This window comes from Equus przewalskii, chromosome 1 (genome assembly GCF_037783145.1).
Source record: "Equus przewalskii isolate Varuska chromosome 1, EquPr2, whole genome shotgun sequence".
NCBI lineage: Eukaryota > Metazoa > Chordata > Mammalia > Perissodactyla > Equidae > Equus > Equus przewalskii.
In genome coordinates, this window is record NC_091831.1 from 160,384,577 (window position 1) to 160,400,967 (window position 16,391).

Genomic DNA, 16,391 nt, shown 5'->3' on the forward strand with positions numbered 1-16,391 from the left:
TTAAATGAAGTACCTAGGGTAGTCAAAATCATGGAGACAGACAATAGAATGGTGCTTACCAGGGCTGGTAGGTGGGGCGGGAATAGAGAGTTAGTGTTTAATGGATACAGAGTTTCAGTTTGGGATGATAAAAAGTTCTGGAGATGGATAATGGTGATGAATGCACAACAATGTGAATGTACTTAATGCCACTCAACAGTACACTTTAAAATGATTAAAACAGTAAATTTTATGTAATATGTATTTTACCACAATAACAAGAATACAGATTCGAGATCAAAAACAAAATTATATCATCTTTGACTCTCCCTCTTTCTGTTATACGCTATAGCCAATCCATGAGCAAATTCTATGGATTTCATACCCTCCTACTTCTTACCACCACCACCACTCCCAGATTTGTCCACACCACCTGCCATTTCCTCTAGGTTCTCCATCCGCTTACTCACCACCTGACCCCACTAACATATCCCTGGAGGAGGGCAGGGTTAGAAAACACAGGTAAAAGGAAGGTGGGCTTGCAGAGTTAAGACAGAGGAGGCCAACAACACACACCCTTTCTCTCTGAAGATTTCCTGCCTGAAACAGGCCTTAGGAGGAAAGAAGAAGGAGTACATTTTAACTTTAAATGAAGTTCAGCATTTTAAGTTTCATAGGATTGGACAATTGAATAACTCTATTCTTTGGACTGATAGTGAATAGAGGACTTCTAAAATTGTATAAGAGGCCAGAAAAATCACCATACCTGTCCTAGATTCCATCCAAGGACCATGGAAGAAATAGCTACATGAATAGGTTGAATGGGCATGCAGGAAGAGGCTAGAGTGGAGAATGTATAATACAGATAAAAATTATTAGCCATAAAATACAAAGAGAAACAACGAAATAGATAGATTAGCTAAGGATATGCATGGACACTTCACAGGAAAGCAAACCCAAAGTACCAATAAATAGATGAAAAGATGCTCAAGCATATTAACAGCCATGACAATTCAAATTAAAATAACTCTCTTGATGACTGATGAAGTGGTTTTAATTGTTTAAAGTAATAATGTTATTATATTTATATATTACAGAGTACCATTGTTTTAACACTTAATAAAATATTTACAAATTAAATGATTATGATGACTGGGGTTTCCTTCCCAAGAATATGGAAAAGGGGAAAGTAGCTGGTAGTCTAGGGGAAACATGAATGACCATGACTGGGTTATTGTTGAAGCTAAGTGATGACTGCACGGAGATTCATTATACAATTGTCTACTTTTCTTTATGTTTGAAACTTCCATAGTAAAAACTGAAAATAAAAACGTAATGGAAACATTTCAAACAATTTAATGTGCATATGACCTTGGGTGGTACCTACAGCAATGCAACAGGAAAAACTTGTAAGAGATGTTGCACAGGCAGAACTTGATAGGGCTTAAGTTCTGAAGAGATAAAATGACTAGAGAAAAAAACATAATTAAAGCAGATCTCTAAGTACTGAGTCTAGGTAATTAGAAAGGTGTTATCACAGAAATAAAGCAGGAAGGAGGAAAAGTTGGCTTGGGATCTGACAGGGTCAGCTCTGTTTCAGACATCTATAGTGTAGGCACACTAAATGTGGGACACGCCTGTTGACTGGGACAAGGAACTCTTTACAACAGTCTCCAGTGGCATTGGTATTGTCCAGTTGTGCATCTCTCATCCTCATTGTTTAGTTTATAGCAAAGAAAGATGTCCAAAAAGTGGATTTTCATAAAGCTCCGAAAAAAATTGTGATGTTAGTATTTGTAAGCTTGTCACTAACCACTTGGAAAAGGAAGTCTTCATATTCAAATCCAGCAAGTAGCAAATACTGTTCTCTTTAAGTTTATATGAGAATAATTAATGCTATAAACTGAGATCAAGATGTAGAGTATAACAAAGTCCAAAGAACCTTTCATTGCCAGAGAACCCAAGACCAAAATTTATAGGAGGTATGATATCTGTAATCACTCTATCATGCAATGAATGCCCCACCATTACACCTCAAGAATAAGGGCTAGAATGCTGAAGAGAACTATATTAGTTGTCAATTGTTGTCTAACATATCACCCTAAACTTAGCACCTTTAAACAAGAAGCAATCATCAGGTCACAGTTTCTGAGCAAAAAATGCAGACATGGCTTGACTGGGCATCTCAGGCTCAGGATCTCTCACAAGAGAGAAACTAAGGTGTAGGCTTGGACTACAGTCATCTCAAGGCTTAACTAGGAGACAATGTGCTTCCAAGCTCACTCAGGTGGTTGTTGATAGGCCTCAAGCTCACTGGTTGTTAGCTAGAGAAATCATTTCCTTGCCATGTGAGCTTCTCCATAGGGCAGCTCACAACATGGCAACTGGCTTCTCTCAAAGCAAGCAAAAGAACAAGAGAAGGTCCACAGAATGGAAAATATAGGCTCTTGGTAACATTCTCAGAAGAGACTTCCTATCACTTTTACTGTATTCTACTCATTACAAGCTAGTCACTAGGTCCAGCCACACACAAGGGAAGGGGATCACACAGAAACATGAAGGCCAGCATGTGGGGATCATTAGGGCCATCATAGAGGCTGTCTATCATAAGAACTATGTAGCACCAATCTGTGACACCAAGTACATATACTATTTGATGTCCCACTAAATATTACAAAAGTTCTCTAACAACACAGAAACTGTATTACATCTGTCTTTATTCTGATGGCTAGAAGCAAACAGACTCTTTACTGAATCTCCAGGAAGTTGTGATGCAATCTGACAGTGTGTTAATCACCTAGAAAATACTCAATTGTGAGCTCTCCTTGAGTGGGATCATGTCCTCCTCATTGTTGGGCTCCCTATGTCATTGAACACAAGGTGAGTGTTCAATAAATATTGATTGAACTGAGTGGAAGGGAATTTAAGGTAGCAGAGAAATGGTTAAGAGAAGACAAGTCAAGAAAGTGTAGACAACAGGATCCCAGTGTGACAACTGAGAGTGGGTTCAGTGGTGGTTCCCATATAGAAAGACCTGTCCTTTCTTCATTTGACCTGTCCTTCCAAGTTCTGGGACAATCCTAGCTATGTGGAGGGAGATTTTTGAAAGATCCAAGCCAGCTTTGTGGGACTTAGCCTCAGTTTACTTCTTAATAGTCCAATTTGACCTGGTGCTCCAGTTATAGTGACTGAACATTTTCCCTGTTTCTGAAATGAAGTCTCTTGTGCCCAGTTCTGGAAATAGGACCCCAGCCTTATATCCTGATCCTGAGCCCGTTCTTCCATCATTGATGATGCAGTTTCTACTTGGTTTATGCCAGTCTGCTCCCCAAACTCCCCAGGGACTACAGCAAAGGGAACAGCTCACTCTGCCATGTAACTGATATCACTCCCTCAAGAGCTGGTATTTTTGAGATACAGCAAGAAGGCCAGTGAGTTAGGAAAAGGGTGATGGTGATTTGAGATTTAGCTGGAGAGTTGTTCTGGGTTTGAAATTTACAGAGCCTTGAAGACCACTCCTGGTGAGGAGGATAGATTTCATTCCATGTGCAAATGGAAGCTATTGGAAAGTTTTAAGCAGAGAAATGACATGATCTTGTTTGTGCTCCTAAACTACATCCTCCTAAACTACAACCTAGTCAAAACATTTGCCCGCTTCAGACAGATTCCCAGATATCGACTGGCTGCAATCCAGACTACCAACTACTTCCTCCTAAAAGATCCTCTTTCTATGCTCTGCCTGCCTGGTCAGACTTAGACATTCTCAAGGTTTTATCCTCTGGGCACAGTTCCTTGGTTATTCCCTCAATCCATCTTTGCCTCCTAACCTATTAACTCTTCATCAAAATTAATCAAAGTTTTCCTATGTGATTTCTCTTCCAGTCTTGTAATAACTCCCTTGATCTAGTCTCCCATTTCTCTTCCTTCCTCCAATTTCTTGTTCTTAGCATCCCCCAAAGTGATGATGTTTTAAAGCACAAACAAGATCATGTCATTTCTCTGCTTAAAACTTTCCAATAGCTTCCATTTGCACATGGAATGAAATCTATCCTCCTCACCAGGAGTGGTCTTCAAGGCTCTGTAAATTTCAAACCCAGAACAACTCTCCAGCTAAATCTCAAATCACCATCACCCTTTTCCTAACTCACTGGCCTTCTTGCTGTATCTCAAAAATACCAGCTCTTGAGGGAGTGATATCAGTTACATGGCAGAGTGAGCTGTTCCCTTTGCTGCCCCCCTTTGAACTACAACTAAACGGACATTCATTGGCAATGGAGGATACCCGCCCAGCACAACAGGAGCCCTGAGAGACCCATGCAGCTATACATCTGAGGGTGGATGGACTGGGCCCTTGGGGAAGTAGTGGAGATAGGTGAGCATTCCCCAACCCTTCCTTGTCAGCCCTGTGCATGCATGCAAACACTTTCCCAGCCAGCAGGAGTGCCCATAGAGCTGCTGCAGTCCCACAAGTGGGAACACGCCTGTCTCAACTGTAAGAAGATGTCCTGGAAGCCCTGAGCCAATGCATAAATGTTTTCCCAGCCAGCAAGAGAGCCAACCATGTAACAGCAGTCCCAACTGTGGCCCAGGCTCAGATCCTGCAAAGAAGCCCCACCCACAAAGCAAAGCAGCCAGAGCAAACAAGAGAAGAGGTGGTGGCAGATCTACGTGCACAGGTGAACACTGTCCCAGCCAGTGAGAGCACCCATAGTAGGGCTGCATTCCCACAAATGTGAATGTACCTCAGCTCAACTGTAAGAAAACGTGGCAGCAGCCCTGAGCCCAGGTGGGAATGCTTTTCTGGTTGGCCAGAGTTCCCTTTGCACCCCCAAAAGGTCCAGGAAACAGACTGGCATCAGAAACACAATTCCTGCTTCCCACAACAGCAGTAGGTTAAACCTGCGACCTGATACTACCAAAAATGCAAGTCAGAGGATTAGGTTCATCAAACTCCATAAGAAACTACATCAACAGTTCAGACCAGAAGGAAAATGACAAGTCTTCAGAAACTAACCCTGAAGTCACAGAATTTACAATCTAAATGGCAGAGAATTCAAAATAGCTTTCATAAAGAATCTCAATGAGTTACAACAAATCTCAGGAAGATAGTTCAATGAACTCAAGAATAAAATTAGAGAGAAGAAGTAATACTTCACCAAAGAGATTGAAACTATAAAAAAGAAAACAACCAAAATTTCTGGTTATGAAGGACACAATTAATGAGCTGAAAAATAATGTAGAATGATATAAAAACAGAGCTGACATTATTGAGGAAAGAATTAGTGATTTAGAGGATAGAAATATAGAAATGCTTCAGGTGGAGGAGGAAGGAGAACTAAGAATTTTTTTAAATGAAGGAATTCTTCAAGAAATATCCAACAATTAGGAAAAGCAACATAAGGATTATAGGTATTGAGGAGGGAGAAGAGTAGGATAAAGGAGCAGAAAGCTTGCTCAAAGGAATAATAGCTGAGAACCTCCAAAACCTGGGGATGAAACCAGACTTACAAATACATGAAGTCAATAGAACTCCTAATTACATCAATGCTAAAAGACCTTCACCAAGGAATGTAATAGCAAAAGTAAACGACAAAGAAAAAATATTAAGAACAGCAAGGCAGAGGAAAATAAGCTACAAAGAGACCCTATCAGGCTTTCAGCAGATTTTTCAGCAGAAATCTGAGGCTGATTCTTAAAGGCTAGGAGACAATAGAATGATATACTCAAAAGACTGAAAGACAGAAACTTTCAGCCAAGAATACTCTATCCAGCAAAACTCTTCTTCAGATACAAGGAAGAAATAAAAGCTATCCCAGATAAACAGAAGCTGAGAAAGTTCATTACCACTAGACCTCCCCTACAAGAAATGATCAAGCATGCCCTCATACCTGAAACAAAAAAGCAAAGATCTAAAAAGCTTTGAGCAAAGAGATAAACAGACAAACAAAATCAGAAAACTGTAGCTCTATTTCAGAACAGGGTAGCAAATACTTAATTACAACTTAACAGATGAAGGGAAGGAAAGCATCAAAAGTAACTATAAAAACTTCAACTTAGTCACAAACTCACAACACAGAACAGCATAATTTGTGACGACAATAACTCAGAAGAGGGAGGGGATGGAACCTGCTTAGGTTAGTGAAGATAGAAGGCTATCAGAAAATGGACTATCTCATCTATGAGAACTTTTATACAAACTTCACAGTAACTTCTAAACAAAATAGTCACAGCAGAGGGGCTGACCCAATGGCATGGTAATTAAGTCCTGCATACTCTGCTTTGGCAGCCCATGATCACAGGTGATATCCCAGGCACAGATCGACACTACTCTTCAGCCATACTGTGGTGGTGAGCCACTACAAAAATAGATAAAGATTGGCACTGATGTTAGCTCAGGGCTAATCTTCCATAAGCAAAAAGAAAAAAAAGAAAGAGGAAGATTGGCAACAGATGTTAGCTCAGAGCAAATCTTCCTTACCAAAATAAAAATCAGAGCAGACTCACAATTCATTAAAAAAGAGAAAACTGAGAAAATAACCAAAATGAAATGGCAGTTGAAAAACAAAGGAAGAGAAAAATGGAAATATAGAACAACTGGAAAACAAGAGATAAAATGGCAGCATTAAGCCTTCATATATCAATAATTCTATAGATATAAATCTAAATAGATTGAGTCCACCACTCAAAAGACACAGAGTAGCTGGATGGATTAAAAATCAAGACCTAGCAATATACTGCCTCCAGGAAACACATCTCAGCTGTAAAGACAAACAGGCTCAGAGTGAAGGGATGGAAGATGATACTCCAAGCAAATGGCAAACAAAAGAAAGTGGATGTTGCAATACTTATATCAAACAAAGCAGACTTCAAGATAAAATAGACATGAGAGACAAAGAAGGGCAGAATATAATGATAAAAGGGACTTTCCACCAAGAGGACATAACTCTCATGAATATGTATGTTTCTAACACAGGAGCACCAAAGTATATAAAGCAATCATTAACAGACATAAAGGGAGAAATTAACAGCAACACAATAATAGTAGTGGACCTCAACACCACACTTACATTAATGGATAGATGATCCAGACAGAAAGTCAAGAAGGAAATAGTGGATTTAAATGAAACACTTGAGCAGATGGACTTAATAGATATATATAGAACATTCCTCCAAAAAGAGAAGAATACACATTCTACTCAATTGCACGTGGATCATTCTCAAAGATAGACCATATGTTGGGAAACATGGCAAGCCTCAATAAATTTAAGAAGATTGAAATCATATCAGGTATCATTTCTGACCAAAGTGCTATGAAACTAGAAATCAACTGCAAGAAAAAAGCTGAGAAAGTCACACATATGTGGAGACTAAACGACATGCTACTAAACAACCATCAGATCAATGGAGAAATTAAAAATACCTGGAGACAAATGAAAATGAAAATACAATATACCAACTCTTACAAGATGTAGCAAAAGTGGTTAGAAGAGGAAAATTCATAGCAATACAGGCTTACCTCAACAAACAAGAAAAATCTCAAATAAGTACTCTTAAACTACACCTAACAGAACTAGAAAAAGAAGAACAAACAAAGCCCAAAGTCAGCAGAAGGAGGAAAATAATAAAACTTGGAGCAGAAATAAATGAAATAAAGACTTAGAAAATGGCAGAAAAATCAATGAAACTAATAGCTGGTTCTTTGAGAAGATAAACAAAATTGACAAACTCTTACCCAGCCTCACTAAGAAAAAAAAGAGAGAAGGTTCAAATAAATAAAATTAGAAGTGAAAGAGGAGAAATTACAATGGATATGACAGAAATACAAAGGATTATAAGAGAACTCTACAAAAAAAATATATGCCAACAAATTGAATAACCTAGAAGAAATGGATAAATTCTTAGTCTCATACAACATCCCAAAACTGAATTAAGAAGAAATAGAGAATCTGAACAGACAAATCACAAGTAAAAAGAGTGAAACAGCAACAAAAACCTCCCAAAAAATAAAAGTCCAGGACTGAATGGCTTCTCTGGAGAATTCTGCCAAGCATTCAAAGAATACTTAGTACCTACCCTTCTCAAACTATCCCAAAAACATGAAGAAGAAAAAATGTTCCCCAACTCATTCTACAAAGCCAAAATTACCTGGATACCAAAACCAGGCAAGGACAACACAAAGAAGAAAAATTATAGGCCAATATCACTGATAAACATAGATGCAAAAATCCTCAACGAACATTGGCAAACTGAATACAATAATACGTTAAAAGGATCATGCACTTTGATGAAGTGGGATTTATACCAGGAATTCAGGGATGGTTCAACATCCACAAATCAATGTGATACACTACATTAACAAAATGAGGAATAAAAATCACTTGATCGTCTCAACAGATGCAGTGAAAGCATTTGAAAAGATCCAACATCAATTTATGCTAAAAAAAAAAAAAAAAAAAAACTTAATGAAATGGCTATAGAAGGAAAGTAACTCAACATAATACAGATCATATATGACAAACCCACAGCCAGCATCATACTCAACAGGGAAACTGAAAGCTCTCCCTCTGAGAACAGGAACAAGACAAGGGTGCCCACTCTCACCACTCTTATTCAATGTAGTACTGGAGGTTTTGGCCAGAGCACTTAGGCAACAAAAAGAAATAAAAGGAATCAAAATTGGCAAGGAAGAAGTAAAACTCTCACTGTATGCAGATGACATGATTTTATATATAGAAAACCCTAAAGAATCCATCAGAAAACCATTAGAAACAATCAACAACTACCACAAAGTTGCAGGGTACAAAATCAACTTACAGTTGCATTTCAGTTGCATTTCTATACTCTAATAATGAGCTATCGAAAAGAGAACTCAAGAATACTATCCCATTTACAATTGCAACAAAAAGAATAAAATATCTAGGAATAAATTTATCCAAGGAGGTGAAAGACATGTACAATGAAAACTATAAGACATTATTGAAAGAAATCAACTATGACATAAAGAAAAGGAATGATATTCTATGCACATGGATTGGAAGAATAAACATGGTTAAAATGTCCATATTATCTAAAGCAATCTACAGATTCAATGCAATTCCAATCAGAATTCCAATGCTATTCTTCGTGGAAATAAAACAAAGAATCCTAAAATTCGTATGGGGCACAAAAGACCCCGAATAGCTAAAGCAATCTTGAGAAAAAAGAACAAAGCTGGAGGCATCACAATCCCTGACTTCAAAATATACTACAAAGTTACAGTAATCAAAACAGCATGGTACTGGTACAAAAACAAACACACAGATCAATGGAACGGAATTGAAAGCCCAGAAATAAAACCACCCCTCTATGGAGAGCTAATCTTTGACAACACAGCCAAGAACATACAATGGAGAAAGGAAAGTATCTTCAATAAACAATGTTGGGAAAACTGGACAGCCACATGCAAAAGAATGAAAGTAGACCACTACCTTTTGCCAAACACAAAAATTAACTCAAAATGGATCAAAGACTTGAAGGTAAGATGTGAAACCATAAAACTCCAAGAAAAATGTATAGGTAGTACACTGACATCAGTCTTGGGAGGAGTTTTTCAAGGACCCACATCTACTTGGAAAGGGAAACAAAGGAAAAATAAACAAATGAGACTATATTAGACTAAAGTGCTTCTGCAACACAAAAGAAACCAGGAAAAAAATGAAAAGACAACCCACCAACTGGGAGAAAATATTTGCAAATCATATATCCAACAAAGGCTTAATCTCCAAAATATATAAAGAAATCGTACAATTCAACAACAAAAAAACAAACAACCCAATCTAAAAATGGGAAGAAAATATGACTGGACATTTTTCCAAAGAAGATATACAGATGGCGAACAGGCACATTAAAAGATGTTCAACATCACTAATCCTTAGGAAAATGCAAGTCAAAACTACAATGAGATATCACCTTACTCCTGTTAGAATGGCTGTAATAACCAAGACAAAAAACAACAAATGTTAGAGAGGATGTGGAGAAAAAGGAGCTCTCATACACTGCTGGTGGAATGCAAACTGGTGCAGCCACTATGGAAAACAGTATAGAGATTTCTCAAAAAATTGAAAACTGAAATACCATATGACCCAGCCATCCCAAACTGGGTATTTATCCAAAGAACTTGAAACCAACAATTCAAAAAGACTTATGCACCCCATCTTCATTGCAGCACTATTCACAATAGCCAAGACATGGAAACAATCCAAGTACCCATCAACCAATGATTGGATAAAGAAGATGTGGAATACTACTCAGCCATAAAAAAAAGACAAAATCATCCCATTTGCAACAACATGGATGGACGTGGAGGGTATCATGCTAAACTAAATAAGCCAGACTGAGAAAGACAAACACCATATGATTTCACTCATATGTGGAATATAAACAAACACACTGACAAAGAAAACAGTTCAGTGGTTACCAGGGGAAAGGGGCTGGAGGGTGGGCAAAGGGGCTAAAGAGGAGCACTTATGTGGTGACAAACAAGAAATAATGTGCAACCGAAATTTCACAATGATGTAAACTATAAGGAACTCAATTAAATAAAAGATTAAAACAGGCAAAAAAATCAAAAAGAAATTGGTTAAGGACTTGAGCATAAGACCTAAAACTGTAAAGCTCCTAGAACAAAAAAATAGGGAGTAAGCTCCTTGACATTGATCTTGGCAATGATTTTTTGGATTTGACACCAAAAGCAAAGGCGACAAAAGCAAAAATAAACAAGTGGGACTACATTGAACTCAAAAGGTTCTGCACATCATGGAAAACAATCAACAAAATGAAAAGGCAACCTATGGAATGGGAGAAAGTATTGGGTAAATCATATATTTGACCAGGGGTTAATATCCAATAAGTGTAAATAACTTATACAACTCAATAGCAAAAAACAAACAATCCAATGAAAAATTAGGCAAACGACCTGAATAGATGTTTTTCCAAAGAAGACATACAAATGGCCAACAGGTATATGGAAAGATGCTCAACATCACTATCATCAGAGAAATGCAAATCAAAATCACAATGAGAGCACACCTCACATCTGTTAGGATGTCTATTACCAAAAAGACAAGAGATAAATGCTGGCAAGGATGTGGACAAAAGAGAACCGTGTGCATTATTGGTTGGAACATAAACTGGTACAGTCACTGTGAAAAACAGCATGAAGTTTCCTCAAGAAATTAAAAGTAGATCTACCACATGATCCAGCATTCCCAATTCTGCCCGTATATAGCCAAAGGAAATAAAATCATTATCTTGAAGAGATATCTGCACTCCAATGTTTATTGCAGCATTATTCACAGTAGCAAAGATATGGAAACAACCTAAGTGTCCGTTGGACAAAGAATATGTGTTATATAAACAATGGAATATTACTCAGCCTTAAAAAAAGAAGGAATTCCTGCCATTTTTAACAACATAGATAAACCTGAAAGGCATTATGCTAAGTGAAATAAGCCAGATAAGGAAAAACCTGTATGGTATCACTTACATGTGGAATCAAAAAAAAAAGTGGGGGGCTGGCCCCGTGGCCGAGTGGTTAAGTTCGCACACTCCACTGCAGGCGGCCCAGTGTTTCGTTGGTTTGAATCCTGGGCACGGACATGGCACTGCTCATCAAACCACACTGAGGCAGCGTCCCACATGCCACAACTAGAAGGACCCACAATGAAGAATATACAACTATGTACTCGGGGGCTTTGGGGGAAAAAGGAAAAAAATAATAAAATCTTTTACAAAAAAAAAAGTGGAACTAATAGAAACTGAGAGCAGAAAAGTGGTTGCCAGGGGCTGGGAGGTGGGAGAAATAGGAAGAGGTTGGTAAAGGACATAAATGTTCAATTATAAGATGAGTGAAGTCTGAAGATCTAATGTATAACATGGTGACTATAGTTCTTTTTTTGTTTTGTTTTTAAGATTTTATTTTTCCTTTTTCTCCCCAAAGCCCCCCGCTACATAGCTGAATATTTTTAGTTGTGGGTCCTTCTAGTTATGCCATGCAGGATGCCGCCTCAGCATGGTCTGATGAGCAGTGCCATGTCCGTGCCCAGGATCTGAATCAGCGAAACCCTGGGCCACCCAAGCGGAGCGCGTGAACTTAACCACTTGGCCATGGGGCCAACCCCCATATAGTTTATAACTCTGTATTGTATAACTAAATTTGCTAAGAGAGTGGAACTTCAATGTTCTCAACAACAAAAAAAAAAAGTTAAACATCTGAGATGATGGATATGCTAATTAACTCAGTGAGGGGAATCCTTTCACAATGTACACATGTATCAAATCATCACATTACATACTTTAAATAACTTACAACTTTATTTGTCAATTGTACCTCAATAAAGGGGGGGAAAAGGCATGCAGATTGGCAAGGGAGATAAAACTGTCTTTATTTGCAAATACCATAATCATCTCTGTAGAAAATCCTAAGGAATCTACCCCAAAATTTCCTAGAGTTAATAAATAAGTGCAGGAAGGTTGTAGGACACAAGATTGTAATAAAGAAATCAATTATATACCTGTTTGCTAGCAATAAAAAATCAGAAATTAATTTTTTAAAATACGATTTACAATAGCATCAAAAAATATGAAATAGGGGTGAATTTGACAAAAGACGTACAAGACTTGAATATTGAAAACTACCAAACAGTATTGAGAGAAATTGAAAAAGACTTTAGTAATAAATGGAGAAGTATACTATGCTCATGGACTTGAAAACACAACATTATTAAGATGCCATTTCTCTCCAATTTGAACTATAGATTCAACACTATCCCAGTCAAAATTCCACTAGCCTTTTTGGTAAAAATTAAAGCACTGATCGTAAAATTAATATGGAAATGCAAAGTATTTATAATAAAACAAACAATTTTGAAAAAGAAGAATAAAGTTGCAGAACCTTACACTACTGATTTTAAGACATACTACACAAAGCTGCAGTACAGGCAATGTAGTACTGATTAAAGGTAGACATTTATTTAGATCAATGGAACAGAACAGAATAGAGAGCTCAGAAATAAAATCACATTTAATTGGCCAATTCACTTTTGACATTTTAACTGGAATAGGATAATATTTTCAACAAATGGTTGGAACAATTAAATAATCCAACTGCAAAGAAAGTGAACCTTAACCCTCACTTCACACAATATACAAAAATGGTTCTAGGGCCGGCCCCGTGGCCGAGTGGTTAAGTTCACGTGCTCTGCTTTGGCAGCCCAGAGTTTCACCAGTTCGGATCCTGGGCACAGACATGGCACTGCCCATCAGGCCACACTGAGGCAGAGTCCCACGTGCCACAATTAGAAGGACCCACAACTAAAAATTATACAACTATGTACCGGGGGTCTTTGGGGAGAAAAAGGAAAAATAAAATCTAATAAAAATGAAGGGTTCATACACCTAAACATAAGAAATAAAACTCGTAGAAGAAAATCTTAGTGACCTTGAATTTGGCAAAAGTTTGTTAAGTAGGACACAAAAGCAAGACTATAAAAGGAAAAATTAATGCGTTGGATTTCATCAAAATTAAAACGTTTGCTCTTCAAAGGACCTTGTTAAAAATACGAAAAGACAAACCACAGACAGAAAGGAAATATTTTTAAAACATATTTAACAAATGGCTTGTATCTAGAACTTTTACAATTGAATTAAAAGAAGAGAGACAAACGAATTTTTTTAAATGAGCATAACATTTGAACAGACACTTCATCAAAGACAACATATGGATGGTAAATGATCACTAGTGATTACAGAATTCAAATTAAAACCACAATAATATGCCACTACATACCCACTAGAATGGCTAAAATTATACATTGCCAGAGAGAATGTAAAATGTTGCAACTTTGGAAAACCATTTGGCAAGTTTCTTAAAAAGGTAAATATATACCTATCTATGACCCAGCCATTCAACTCCTTGATGTCTACTCAAGAGAAATGAAAATATATGTCCACTCAAAGACTTGTACATGAATGTTCGTTGCAGCTTTATTCATAATAGCGAAAAACTGAATACAACCCAATTGCCCATCAACAGATGAATGGGTAAACAAATTTTAGTATATCCAGACAACCGAATATTACTCAACAATTAAAAGAAACAAATTTTATATACATAACAACTTGGATGAATCTCAAAATCATTATGCTGAGTGAAAGTAGTCAGACGCATGCACAAAAGTACATACTGTACAATTCCATTTATATAAAATTATAGAAAATGCAAACTAAACTATAATGATAAAAAGCAGACCAGCGTTGCCTGGGCATGAAGACAGAGGGAAAGACAAATTACAAAGAGGCGTGAGGAAACATTAGGAGGTGATAAGAATTTTACTATCTTCATTTTTGTGATGATTTTGTGGATATATACATATGTCAAAGTTCATCAAATTGTACATTTTAAATAAGTGTATTTCATTGTACATCAATTATACCTCACTAAATTTTTTTTCATCTCAATTTTCAGGTTAAACTGCAGCTTGGATATAGCTAAAGAGAAAATAAATGAACTCAAAGGTAGACGTGAAGCAATTATCCAGAATGCAGGCAGAGAGGGAAAGAGACCTTAAATATAAGAGTGAGTTTAAGAGACCCGCTGCTTAGAGTGAGATATTCTAACATAAATTAATCAGAATTGTAAAAGGATTATAGAGAGAGAATGACAGTGTCCGTTTCTAGAATTAGCGAATCAATCCTCAGATTCAGGAGGCTCAGCAAAATCCACACACTAGACACTCTCTCATGAAACTTTAGAACACCAAAGACAGAGAACATTTAAAAACAACCAGAGAGGGTTTTAAAAAAAAAAAAAAAAAAAAAAAGCCTGTTCCAAGGAACACAGAAAAACATCATACCCAACAACTGGAGAACACACAATCTTTTAAAGAATATATGAAACATTTACCAAAATTGACCACATATGAGGCTGAAAAGTATGAATGTTTTTAACAAATTTAATTGGCATTATACAAACTATGTTCTCTGACCACTATAAACCTAAATAAGAATTCAATAACAAACAGGTAACTAAAAAATGTTACACGTTTAGGAATTTTTTAAAATACTTCCAGCCACTTCAAGGGTCCAAGAAGTACTATACTGGGAATTGGAAAACATATTAAACTGAAAAATAATGGAAACACTACCTACATAAAACCTTGTAGAATGTAGCTAAAGTAGTACTTAGAAGAACATTTATAAATTAAAACATTTATTTTAGAAAAGAAAAAAGAAATGAATGAGCTAAGCATCCTGCTGAAGAAATGGGAAAAAAGAAATCAGAAAAAAACACACTGAAAAGAGAAAAAGGAAATAACAGAAACAGAATAAAACTAATGAAATAGAAAAAAGCAACAAAGCCAAAAGTCAGTTCTTTGAAAAGAAAATCAAGAATCTTTGAAAATTGAAAACTTCTAACAAAAAAAGATTTTTAAAAATGAATATAAAGTGGATAAAATGAGACAGAAAAGATGTTGCAGAGATTTAAAACCTCATAAAAGAATATGGTAGCCAAAGAATCCTGTGCATAAATTTGAAAAATTTGATTTAAAAGAACACATCCCTAGAAAAATATAACCCATCAAAATGACTTAAGGATAAATAGAAAATCTGATTGGTCCTAAAACAATTAAAGAAATTTAATCTGCGGTTAAACTTCCTACAAAAAAAAAACAAAACCAAAACCAGAGAGTGTTAAAGGCAAGTTTTACCAGGCATTCAAGGATTGGATTATTTGTAGCAATTTTTAAAAAGAGTTCCAAAAGTCTATGACACTCATCCCACCAAGAAATGGCCTCTGTGTCCCTTCTCCTTGAATCTGAATTTGGTGACAACTCTATCAGTAGAATTCAACAGAAGTGACACTGTGCCGATTCCAGGCCCAGATCTTAAGAGACTGGCAGCTTCACTCCCTGCCTCTTAGGAATGCTTGCTCTTGGAACCCAGCACTATTCTGAGAGGAAGCCAACCAGCCACATGGAGAGGGTCCACATAGGTATCATGGCCAGCAGCCCCAGCTGAGGTCCCAGCCAAGAGCCATTATCTATTGCCAGACACGTAAGTAAACAAGCCTGGAGATGATTGCAGCTCCACCTCACCCCGCCCCCGCCTTTGAGCTGCCCCAGCTATTGCCACATGAAGAAGGACAAGATGGCTCACCAAGCCTTGCCCACATGACAGATTCGTGAACAAAATAAATGGTGTTTGTTTTAAGCCACTCAGTGTGGAGTGGCTGTTATACAGCCATAGAAAACTGAAATATTATTGTGTTCTTACCCAGCTATTCCAGAGAAGAGAAGAAAAACAGAAATAAACAGGGAACACTCTCCAACACATTTTATAAGGTTCGCTGTAGATTCAATGTGTTTACAATCAAA